A 12,428-nucleotide genomic window follows, 5' to 3' on the forward strand; every position below is an offset into this window, starting at 1 on the left:
CTGCAGTTGGCCCCGGGGTGGTCGCCGGAACACTCAGTGCAGGCCGAGGACTGGTCTTTGCACACTTTAGCTGTGTGGCCATAAGTGCAACACTTCGTGCAGCGCCGGACGCCAAGGTTCTCATAAACGGGGCAGGACGTCCATCCGAGATACACCCTCCTCTTTTGGAGGAGGATGTCCCTCGTCTGGGGCCCAACCTCCAGAATATGGACCATGGTGCCCGATGCTGCCCGAAATGAGGCCACGACCTTGTTCTGGTCTTCGGTTGGGAGGTCGTTCATTGAGGTTAGGGTCTCAACTAGGTCCGCAGCTTCCACCCCTGGGTCAACCCCCACAATCTTGACCTGTGGGGCCCTTTTTTCTGAGCGCCTAGTTGTAAGCTTCAACGCGGTTCCCGCGTTGGCCTTAATGGCCTCCGCGAGGCGGTCTAGTCCGGCCGCGTTGTGACCGAGCACAATAGCCCCACCTCGCACTTGCTTGATCTCTACGCAGCCGAGTCCGAGGTCCGCGGGCTGGAAGGTAGTACGCAGCAGGCGGGAGATCCCTGCGTAGGGCTCCACCCCAGCTGCTGGCTTGGTTGCAGGGTAGATCAAAAGGCTCTCCCTGGGGGCTGAGGGTGGTGTTGTTGGCTTGGGGGCCTCGGGTGATGCCCCCCCCCCTGCTGCTGGCCGGCGGGGCTCGGGCTCGAAGTCGCCGGGTTCTGCTGGAGAACCTGCGAGAAGGTGCGCTGCAGGGCGGCAACACTCTCCGGCGTGGGGGACGGGGCTGCGGGGGCTGGGGCCCTCTCCCTCTCTTCCTTGTACGCTTCCATCTTTGCCGCAAGTGTTGTGTTCTGGTTGATTAGGTCTAGGGCAAAAACAAACAGACGGTCGTATGCAGCGTGCAGGTTGGCCACGTGAGTCTTACTGGTTTTAGTGCCCACCGCTGGGATTGCCTCACTTATGTCATGGTACATGTCTACCAGAGTTGCGGAGTTCGGGTTAAGTTTAAATTTCATGTTTTTTGCCTGCGCGGCGAGCGTCTCTTGGGTCGGAGGCGAATCCCCGTTGCCCTTCTCAGTTACCTCCTCCCCCGGGGGGGAGGCATCGCCAGTAGTGCTGCCCGGCATCTGAGCGTCTCAGATGACGGACAGGCTTGCAAAAGAAACGCCCAAACGCAAAAATGAAAACCAAACCCAAAGCCCAGCCGAATAGCAGTACCAAAATCCCCAGCTACTCTTCGCGACGAAAGAAAAGAGAGTCTTATGTGCCAAAAATGGCGCGGACAAAATCACAAAGGGACACCCATAAAAATAATAGAAAATGGCCTAAAATGGGAAAAAAAAAACCAAACAAACGTATTCTCGCGACCGCGCTACAGCAACGAGTGCCGACCTTAGCCCTGCACCGCCATTAGTGTTAAGAAAAAAAAAATACTACATAGCGTTTTCGGTCGGAAGAAAAAAGGCGGGAAAAGTGCGCTTGAACAAAAAGCCTATAAATCAGCAAAAAACTGAAATACACAGACTGCACCACCTGGAAAGGGTGGTGCTAGGCTTTTAGTTACACAAGGGACCTAGCTTACCTGTCCAGCTAAGGGGAAAAACCCCCCGAAAAGAAATAAAGAGAAGTTAGCCTGCGTAGTTCAGGCTTCCTTTGTTTGCCCCCTGGCCTAGCAACCCACCACTTCGAAACTCAAAGTAGCAGTAAAAATAAAAGTTTTGGCTCTACAAAAGAAACAAACACACGCTCGTGTTCGCGCAAACGCGAGGAACACGGGCGTTAGATTTATACGTACGGGCGAGCGCTCAAACTCTGAGTTTGGACGCAAAATCAAGTGGCAACCATCTTGATTTTTCACGCTGGGCCTAGCTCACACAAAAATGCTCAGAAATCAAAGAAAATTAACTTTAGAAAAACAAAAACACCTGGAAACTAATCGCTAGAGCTTTATACACTAATACCTAAAAGAATATACTTCCAGCTAGCCTGGAAATATAAAAATTATACTTAGCTTGGGGAGCTCATTCGATGCACGTCTTGCCCCCTCGGCGCCTAGGGAAGATCAGTAGATAGGGACAGTGGGAATCTCGTTAATCCATTCATGCGCGTCACTAATTAGATAACGAGGCATTTGGCTATTTTTTTTTGTACTCCAGAGCACCAGGGACCGCAGGGCAGAGGAGGCCAAACAGCCCCTGGCCTAGGAGCAATTTGCTGTAGGTACCAGAAATTCTGGACCAACCCCTCCCACCAAAAAAAATAAATAAAAGATATAAAAAATAAATAAACTAAAAATACTTAAAAAAAATATTAAAGGAAGTAATCACTCAACCTCCAAAACAAAAAATAAAAAAAAAGGGTGGAAGTCCTAGGTCTTAAAGGACTTGGAGGGCGCAAAGAGCTACTGGCTCACCCCGCTCTTTCTCAGAGCTCTGGGGATGCCCTTCGGCCGCCCAACGCCCTGGAATACACTTATCCTCTTTACGATGGTAGGGAAGAGGGACCCTTTAATGTCCTATTCTGGGACAACAGGCCCTGGGACGGCCATTATCTGCGGATCATCGCCCGTGTCACCACGGTGGTCATCTTTTGGTGAACACGGAAACACCGAACCCCCCCTGAAGCGCGCGCACGGTCATCAACTTGACGTCGTAGCGCCCAAGCCCAAGATCATGCAACGCTGCCACACTATCCTTTGCCCAAACCCCGCGGTAACTCACTGTGGCACTGGTCACCACGGGGGTGTCGGAGGGCCCAACCCGTATCTGATTCCACAAGTCGGGAAAACTATACTTTGCCACTTTGTGGCGATGTGCTTCATGTAAGGGCAACCTAGTGCCCACTACTTGGGCATCAACAATAACTGACTGGCCCTCCCTTTTGAGGACCAGATCGGGCTCAACCGTGCCCCTATTCGTCTCAATTCTCGGCTCAACAGCCACGTCCCATTCAAGCTCTTCCAACCTTTTCGCCAAGTACGCCACCAAACCATCATGACGCTGCAACCTCGTACTGTGCGTCCTATGGCACGCCTGCAGTAGGTGCCCCAAAGATTCCGGGGCTAAACAGCCCGCTCTACAGCTCTTTGAGGCGCCACCTTGGCCTCTCTTAGTACGAGTAAGGTTCGGGAATGCATTAATTCTTAACTTCACCAGATCTATGAACTGCTTGCCTGATAACAGGCGCGTTCCGTCACGCACCCATGCTTGGGCGTAGGGTGCATCTCTACAATTTTTTAACGCAGCCCCGTCCACACTATGATGGAGCAGCTCAGTCCAGAAGGCGGACACTGCTTTTTTCGTAAAGAGTTCTTTGCCACGATACCTCGCGGCTGCTTTCGCTCTTTGCGTGAGACTCTTCAGAAGCCTGGTCTTCAAGGCCGCTCTACAGGCGGGATGGCTAGACTGGGACAGCTTCTCCAGCCTCCGTATCTGCATACCTGGTATGGCCGTCCTCAATGAGGGGACGCCCAATCCACCCTCGGACACGTCAGCATGAAAATACGCCATCGGCGCATCATGCGGCAACGCCAGCCACCTTCTCATTGAGGCTCTGATCATTTTATCCAGTCGCAGAAGAAGCTTCTGCGACCAAGGCCCCAGGACCAACCTATGCAAAAGACGTGGGATGAGGTAAAACCTCAAGATCACAAGCCTCTGTTGAGGCTTTAACGGGGCCTTTGAGACCTTACACAGGAGCTCAGCCAGCTCTCTCTCTAGCGGCATGGCACTTCTACCCATTGCCGAAAATTGGAGGCCCAAGTACCTCCACACCGTGGCAGTGTCACTTGTTGGTAAGGCAATGCCACCTACGGTAAAAATTTTTGAGGTGTCCACCTTCACCTTCTTATCCTTCGATGGCACAAGAGCCAAAGTAAAGGACTTTGTTACATTTATCTGTAGTCCTCGTGGGACGAGAAAGCTCATCAAGCTATCAAGCCTTTCTTGTAAGCCCTGTGGCGTCGTGGCCATAATAAGGAGATCATGGGCGAACGCCATCGCCGAAACCCTGAGGTCCCCACTTACAAAGGTAATTCTCTCGTCGAGGCCCTGAAGCCATTCATTCAATACCAAATTGAACAACAGTGGCGACAAGGGATCACCCTGACGGACGCCCGCCGTTGGCTGTACCAGCATTTCCGAGTTCTGGAAATGCAACACCGTATTCGATGAACGATATAGGTGTTCCAGGTAGCCGAGGAAGCCCTCGGACAGACCCGCCAACCTTGCCCCCCTCAAGATTGCCTCCGTAGACACACGATCGAAGGCCTTCGCAAGATCTACACTTGCAAGGTACAGTGGACGAAACCTCGTCTTCGCCTCATCCAGTACGGCTGAGAGAATAGAGATGTTTTCTCCACAGCCGTCTACGGGAATAAACGCCCGTTGTCGAAAATCGAAGTCTACAGACTCCATCAGTCTATGCGCCAATATTTTATGATAGAGGCGCAACAACACTGACGCCATTGTTATCGGCCTGAAGTCCGAGTATGCCGATGCCTGCGGCTTCTTTGGCAAAAATACAGTCCTTGCACCTTGAAGGCAGACTGGTACCTTTCTTGTTAAATTCAGCAAATTTAGGAGTACACGAAGAATGGGCATGGGAACTGCACGAAGTTTCCTTGAGGTAAAACCGTCTGGCCCGGGGGCCGAGTTCAACGGTGGAAAAGCATTCTTTATGTCCTGGGCCGTGATCAGGAACAAGATATCAATTGTTTCCGACGGCGGATTAAAGCTCCCAGGAACCCTGGGCAACGGCTCCTCACCGGCCATTACAGCCCTCCACCTTTCCAGAAACTCCACCGGGTCTCTCACCCCAGTGTCCTGGTCGCCATCAAGGACCTTCCTCGCACACTCTGACCTCTTCTTTTTGAAGAGCTGCTGCATTTCTGCATATTCCCGTTTCTTTTTCTTCCTCCTACTTTCACGGCCTGCCGGCACATGTCGCTTCGGCCTTCTAGCCGGTCTCTCATTAACACAAAAGACTTCCCTGATGTAATTGTTCAGGGCAGCACCCACCTCAACTCCTTTGGTCGCTAGTTTAGCAACATCCCATAGCTTATACGCTTGGTGCGACTGAGGAGGTGGGCGATTCACTAGTGAATTTATTTCAGTGATGATCCTGGCTCCGGTATCTGGTCGTAGGAGCCGCGCACTTCCCCCTTCCAGAGGCCCATCTGGACCTCCATCATCCGTCGTATCCGAATCGGATTGTGTGGTGCTCGCACCACCAGCTACATGAGTAGTTGTAGTATGCCCAACACTGGGTACAACCCGCGCACGTGACCGAAGTTCCATACGTGGTGCAGCCACTGCAGGCACCCTTTCAACCTCAACTCCAGGAGGGTCCCCTGTAGAGGAAATGTCATCATCTGAGTCTCCTCTGTCGTTCTGAGGAGAGGCACTAGCCACCCCCCTGCCGGAGTCCGCCTGTATAACTTCACGGACTAAACTCCTGTAGTCTTCACGCCTCCTATGCGATTTAATCGCTTCAAGGGTGCGACCTGCGGCAACACTATCTCGCAGTTGTTGGTTCATATTTGCCAATTTACCAGCTTGAGTAAGCTGTGCCTCCCTCTTGGCCATCAAGAACTGCTCTTCTTTACTCCACCGAGCCTTCACTCTGGTGACGTCTATTTCAGCATTGTATTCACTGAAGTGCTTAGCCCGTCTGTGCAGGCTCACTCCAATCTTGGTGGAAAACTCACGGGAACATTCGGGGCAAAAATACCCCGTCGGGTTGCTGCACTCAACCACCTTAGCGGAGACAACCCCCAGATTCTGTGCCAAGGGGTCGGCATTCCCCTACTGGATGGCTCCAGTATTCATCGGGGACGCGAAGGTCTTAAACTGACGGAAGGCTACGACGCAAAAAACTTTCCTCCCAGAAGCGTTTTTCTTTTTTTTGTGCAAATCAACGCCACGAGATTTACATTTGCCGACGCCGCGTTTCAACGCGCCAACGCCAACTCCGTCCCACGGTTTTTCCACTCGAACAACATCCACGCCAAAGAAAACAGAATCGATCGAAAAGAAACCGTTTCAAATCTCCGTTTCTAACGCACCGACGTCACAGCGCCGTTCAACGTGCGAAAGATTTTTTTGGTACGGGATTTTCCACAAACGGTATCCATCGAGTTTCGTTTTCCCATGCAGTGTTCGATAAAAACTCGTAGGAGGAGGACTGGTTAAGCGCACGCGTGCAATCGCACCACTCGTGCATTTGCTCAAAGAAAACGCAACGCAAGAAAGCATAAAACTGCGTGCTGCCCACGATCCGACACAGTCAAAACGAGGTAGAAAACAAATTCTCCTCTCTTGATATATGATCCGACCCTCACACAGACGAAGCCACGGGAAGGCCCGAGGCCGCAATGTGCGTTCAAAGAGTAAGTGCTCAGTGTGTCCTGCAATCACACCAAGTCTCGCAGCTGGCTGCGTTCTTCATCGACCCGAGAACCGAGTGGTCCACCGCTTAGAGTCGTGTCAATGTGTTTGGATTTTTCAATCAGTACGACAAAACACAAGTTGTTTTTTTTCGCGCCCGGCACATCCCATGCCATCTCGAAAGCGCAAAAAAAAGCTTCTTCTCAAACGCCTCTTCGTTAATCAAAACAAAAGGGCGATCCTCGAGAAGAGACGAAAAAGGGGGCGATGCGCCTTTTGTAACCCGCGGATTGTCCCGGTGCACTTGAAATCTCCTCTCAATCGAGGCAGCAGAGGGATCCCGCTGGGCGCATCATCGAAAGGAACGGAGGCCACCCAAAGAAAAAGGCACATCCGAACCACAGTTGTTTTTTTTGTGCCGTCCCGACGGCATCCAAGCTTGGTCGGGATCGGCGCCAGATAAATTCGCACATCGAGTCCATTCCCCGTACAAGAGGAAGAAGACAAAACGATGCAAAATAACATCCGGTAATGATCCTTCCGCAGGTTCACCTACGGAAACCTTGTTACGACTTTTACTTCCTCTAAATGGTCAAGTTTGGTCATCTTTCCAACACACCGGCGCAACCGAAAGGCCGCTCCGGGTATCGGTCCGAAGACCTCACTAAATCATTCAATCGGTAGTAGCGACGGGCGGTGTGTACAAAGGGCAGGGACGTAATCAACGCGAGCTTATGACTCGCGCTTACTGGGAATTCCTCGTTCAAGGGGAACAATTGCAAGCCCCTATCCCAATCACGAAGGAGGTTCCACGGGTTACCCAGTCTTTACAGACAGGGATAAAAACACGCTGCTTCCTTCAGTGTAGCGCGCGTGCGGCCCCGGACATCTAAGGGCATCACAGACCTGTTATTGCTCTGTTTCGTGCGGCTAGGAGCCGCTTGTCCCTCTAAGAAGGGTGCAAGGTGCAGAGAACCACGCACCTATTTAATAGGCTAGAGTCTCGTTCGTTATCGGAATTAACCAGACAAATCGCTCCACCAACTAAGAACGGCCATGCACCACCATCCACCGAATCAAGAAAGAGCTCTCAATCTGTCAATCCTCCCAGTGTCCGGGCCGGGTAAGTTTTCCCGTGTTGAGTCAAATTAAGCCGCAGGCTCCACTCCTGGTGGTGCCCTTCCGTCAATTCCTTTAAGTTTCAGCTTTGCAACCATACTTCCCCCGGAACCCAAATACTTTGGTTTCCCGGAAGCTGCCCGCCGAGTCATTTGAGTAACTCAGGCGGATCGCTGGTTGGCATCGTTTATGGTTAGAACTAGGGCGGTATCTGATCGCCTTCGAACCTCTAACTTTCGTTCTTGATCAATGAAAACATTCTTGGCAAATGCTTTCGCAGTAGTTCGTCTTGCGACGGTCCAAGAATTTCACCTCTAGCGCCGCAATACGAATGCCCCCGTCTGTCCCTCTTAATCATTATCCTGTATTCCAAAAACCAACAGAACAGAAACAGGATCTTGTTCTATTATTCCATGCACTGTTATTCAGGCGAATCGCCTGCGTTGAGCACTCTAATTTTTTCAAAGTAAACGCGCCGGCCAAAGCAAGGCACCTGATGAAGGGAACCAAGCCACGACAGGCATGATGTTCAGCACGGGCCGTAACGTGGTGTCCACGCACTTCCCGCCTGTAACTGAGATCCAACTACGAGCTTTTTAACCGCAGCAACTTTAGTATACGCTATTGGAGCTGGAATTACCGCGGCTGCTGGCACCAGACTTGCCCTCCAATAGATCCTCGTTAAAGGATTTAGAGTGTACTCATTTCAATTACGGGGCCTCAAAAGAGTCCCGTATTGTTATTTTTCGTCACTACCTCCCCGTGCCGGGAGTGGGTAATTTGCGCGCCTGCTGCCTTCCTTGGATATGGTAGCCGTTTCTCAGGCTCCCTCTCCGGAATCGAACCCTGATTCTCCGTTACCCGTAACAACCATGGTAGGCGCATAACCTACCATCGACAGTTGATAAGGCAGACACTTGAAAGAAACGTCGCCGGCTCGTGGCCGTGTGATCAGCACAAAGTTATCCAGAGTCACCACACAAAACGGACCGAAGCCCGATTGATCTTGGTCTAATAAAAGCACCCGTCGCCCCGAGGGGCTTTGGGCTCACTGCATGTATTAGCTCTAGAATTGCCACAGTTATCCAAGTAGGAAGAAACGATCTAAGGAACCATAACTGATTTAATGAGCCATTCGCGGTTTCTCCTTGTTTCGGCATGTACTTAGATATGCATGGCTTAATCTTTGAGACAAGCATATGACTACTGGCAGGATCAACCAGGTAATCTTTTCGTGGTGGGTCGCCCCAAACCCTACCAACGCGCGGACGCGGGGCCACCGTCAGGCGCCCCTTACGAACCGCAAACACACACAACGCTTAGGAATTACTTCCAAATCCAAGAAGAAATGAAGCACGTTCGAGCGCGCAGCCGGAATATCCCCGACCGAGGTCGGTACCGACGCGGCAAGAAGCGCTTAAATTTCTTTCTCGTCGTAGCAACAGAAAGTCGTACGCCAAAAAAATCATTGACGACGCCTTCGCAGCGTTGCCGAGCTTTCAGGTCCCGTGAGGACGCGAGGACGCACCCCGGCCTTCGGTCAGAACGCACTCGTCATTTCACACCGTTCGGTTAGCGCGGACGCTCCGAAACACCCTCCTCTCGCATTCGTTTTCAAGACACAAGTGCACCCGAGAACCGACCCCAACGGCAGACGCCAGAGATCGCAGGTACCTTGCTGTAACGACCATGCGGCGGAGGCAGCGGCCGAGACGGCGACGAAAGGCGTCGGCGACGTCGTCAGACGCCGCTCGCACCAATCGAACGCTCGACAGACCCCACCTCCACATAATAGCACCGATAAGTATAAAGAAGATCCTTCAAGAGCATTCTGTACATAGTTTGTGGTTATCAGTTTCGGTGACTGACTGACTGACTTACTGTCTCTCACTCATGTGGCTCCTCGTTATTCAGTATCATTTATTTGCCCTTCTTTCTTTCTTATTTTTTTCCCCTCTCTCTCTCCTTATATATATATATATATATATATATATATATATATATATGTATGTATGTATGTATGTATGTATGTATGTTTGTGTGTATATATATATATATAAATGTTCTTTTTTCCTGTGTGCCTCTATATATACATACATACATACGTACATACATCCTACCCCTATAAAAAAAATTATTTCTCGCTTTTTATTAAAAACGTGCTGACCCCTGCTTGACTCTGATTACTTCTTTTCGACTTTCAGTTCATGTTAACATGGTCAACAGAAAGTTTATCGACTTTGTTATTACAAAGTAAACCAATATTTACACGGGGCGTTTCATGCGTTTTGAATTGTGTCAGAGCCGAACAATGAGCGCTATAGTAAGTGAGATTGTCACTGCTTTTAATCCGAATGCTCGCGGTATCGCGCGTGTTTACGGCAGGCTTCATAATAGGCAATTTTCTTTCTTTACACTACTCTTCTTTGCTCACTTCATTGTTTCTACCATTGGTTTCGTCTGGAAGGCCCCGCCACTTAGTTTCCGACAAAGTCCTCTCAAGGAACGAAGTGAGAAGCACGGGATTAACAAAAGAAAAAGATGCGTGTTTTCTAGCGGTTACCCGTGTCGCTTTGCGACACGGGCTTTCTGGCGCTTTCAACTGGGCGAGAGCCGAACAATTTACCTACTGCACTTGCGACAAGCAGCGCTTTCAAACGGAATACTGGAAATCTCGCTTACTTTTCTGGCAAGTTTGATAGGAGACAAATATTATTCTTTTCACGCGAATTGTTCGCTCTATTTCTAATCTCTCTCTTCCGTGTCCTTGGCATAGAACGCCCGCTTCGTCTTCCACAAAGTACTTCCGAGGAATCAAGTGCAAATCACGCGACTTTAAAATGTGCGTGTTTTCTAGCGGTTACCCGTGTCGCGAGGCGACACGGGCTTTCTGGCGCTTTCAACTGGGCGAGAGCCGAACACTGTACACTACTGCACTTGCGACGGGCAGCGCTTTCAAACGGAATACTGGAAATCTTGCTTACTTTTCTGGCAAGTTTGATAGGAGACAAATATTATTCTTTTCACGCGAATTGTTCGCTCTATTTCTAATCTCTCTCTTCCGTGTCCTTGGCATGGAACGCCCGCTTCGTCTCCCACAAAGTACTTCCGAGGAATCAAGTGCAAATCACGCGACTTTAAAATGTGCGTGTTTTCTAGCGGTTACCCGTGTCGCGAGGCGACACGGGCTTTCTGGCGCTTTCAACTGGGCGAGAGCCGAACACTGTACACTACTGCACTTGCCATGGACAACGCTTTCAAACGGAATACTGGAGATGTCGCGTGCTTTACTGCCAAGCTTAATAAGAGACGAATTTCTTTCTTTTCACGGGAATTATTTCCTCTATTTCTAATCTCGCTCTTTCGTTTCATTGGGAAGGAACGCGCGCTTAGTTAGCCGCAAAGCAGTCTGAATTAATCACGTCCAAAGTACAGAATTTTACAATATATAGTGTTTTTACCGGTTGACCGCGTCAGAAAGCGTACCATTCCGACGAGGTCTGTGTCGCTTTGACGTGAGCGGGAGCAACGCGATTTGGGCTAGTGCACGCGAGATTGGCAGCGCTTCCAATTCCAGTACTGTAGATATTGCGTGCATTTTTTACACGCTTGAGGATGTTGGATTTTCTTTCTTGTGACGTGACCCGTTTGTCAAATTGTGTCTCGCTTTTTGGTATCGTTTAAGAAGCCCGTCCGCTTACAATCCTAAAAAAAAAAAAGAAATTAGTAAAGAAAGACGCCCATACTTTTTTGTTGCTCTTTCTTTTATTATCTGCGCAGGATTTTAATTTGTGCAAGTTTTGTTTACCGTCCCGACTACGTAGGCGTTCGTACATGCCCGTCCTCGCGCCTCGAATTGTGTGCGAGCGAAATCAATCTCCCCAAGCTAGCTTCAGAAATTGCTCGAAAATCGAACGTGAGGAAAGCCAGAGATACGTGGTTTTCACAGGTCGTGCAAGATTAATCCATAAAGTGCGATATATATATATATATATATATATATATATATATATATATATTTCTGCGACAAATAGGAAGACAAAAAGACCATGTTCAAGCATAATATAGGAACATTGACACTTTGCACACACAAGGGAGGTCAAATGGCAGGTTTTTCTTCCTTGTGCAGGAAACTTTATTGCAATGTCAGAAGGGAAGTTCCACTCTAGAATTGTGCGCTCAATAAAGGAGGAAAGGAAATGCACTTGAAAACCTTCACAGTTCAAGTAAGAAAACATTTCGAAACGACAGTTTGTTTTTTTGCAGGGAGGAGAAGAGGGGAGAGAGGGAGGGAGGGAGGGAGGGAGGGAGGGAGGGAAGGAAGGAAGGAAGGGGGGGGGGGGTGCCATGCACGGTGAAGACCAGAGTGTCGAACCGAAAACCGAAGCGAACGAAAAACCGGAACCGAGGAGTTAGTTTCAGCCGAACCGAAACTGACCCGCCAACTTGGAACTGTACGGAAGAAAATATAACTGTCTATTAGTCTGACGATGAATAGAAGTACAAGGGTGTACGGCAGGGATAGCTGAAAAAAAAAAGGCTCTATGGACTTAGAGCGGCAGCCCAAAGTCGATGACGACGAAAAGAAAGCACACAGTTTCGGAAAACAGGCGGTAAGAAAGCGACAAATTAAGTAGCCGTCATGTCGAGTTGATTGCTTAGCTCTATTTAAGATGAAGGAAAAAAAAAGTAGCATAATTGATGCTTACTTGCTAAATTGAATCAACCATTATCTTGTAAAGAAAAAAACCTCAAATGCCAATCACCTGTATTTTAGGCGACCCAACAGACTGATAACTTTTAAATTCAGGCTAAAATATAACACAAAAAAAAAAAACAAGGAAAGACAGATATGTATGTAGCTTGTCATTTACTGCTCCATCAAATTTAAATAAAGCAATTTATTTCTCGGCACCTGAAAATAAGCGAACCCTACAAATGA

General features: G+C 49.4%; 2 non-coding genes across 2 annotated transcripts; both read right to left on the reverse strand.

Moving 5' to 3' along the window:
• Positions 1-6,311: 6,311 nt before the first annotated feature.
• Positions 6,312-6,463, reverse strand: LOC120845536. Its single transcript, XR_005716738.1, has one exon. It is a non-coding gene; the product is annotated as a 5.8S ribosomal RNA (ribosomal RNA).
• A 433-nt stretch (positions 6,464-6,896) lies between these two features.
• LOC120845628 lies at positions 6,897-8,712 on the reverse strand. The gene has a single exon (XR_005716830.1). It is a non-coding gene; the product is annotated as a small subunit ribosomal RNA (ribosomal RNA).
• Positions 8,713-12,428: the final 3,716 nt, after the last annotated feature.

Source organism: Ixodes scapularis, unplaced genomic scaffold (genome assembly GCF_016920785.2).
Source record: "Ixodes scapularis isolate PalLabHiFi unplaced genomic scaffold, ASM1692078v2 ptg001158l_1___fragment_3__unscaffolded, whole genome shotgun sequence".
Taxonomy (NCBI): domain Eukaryota; kingdom Metazoa; phylum Arthropoda; class Arachnida; order Ixodida; family Ixodidae; genus Ixodes; species Ixodes scapularis.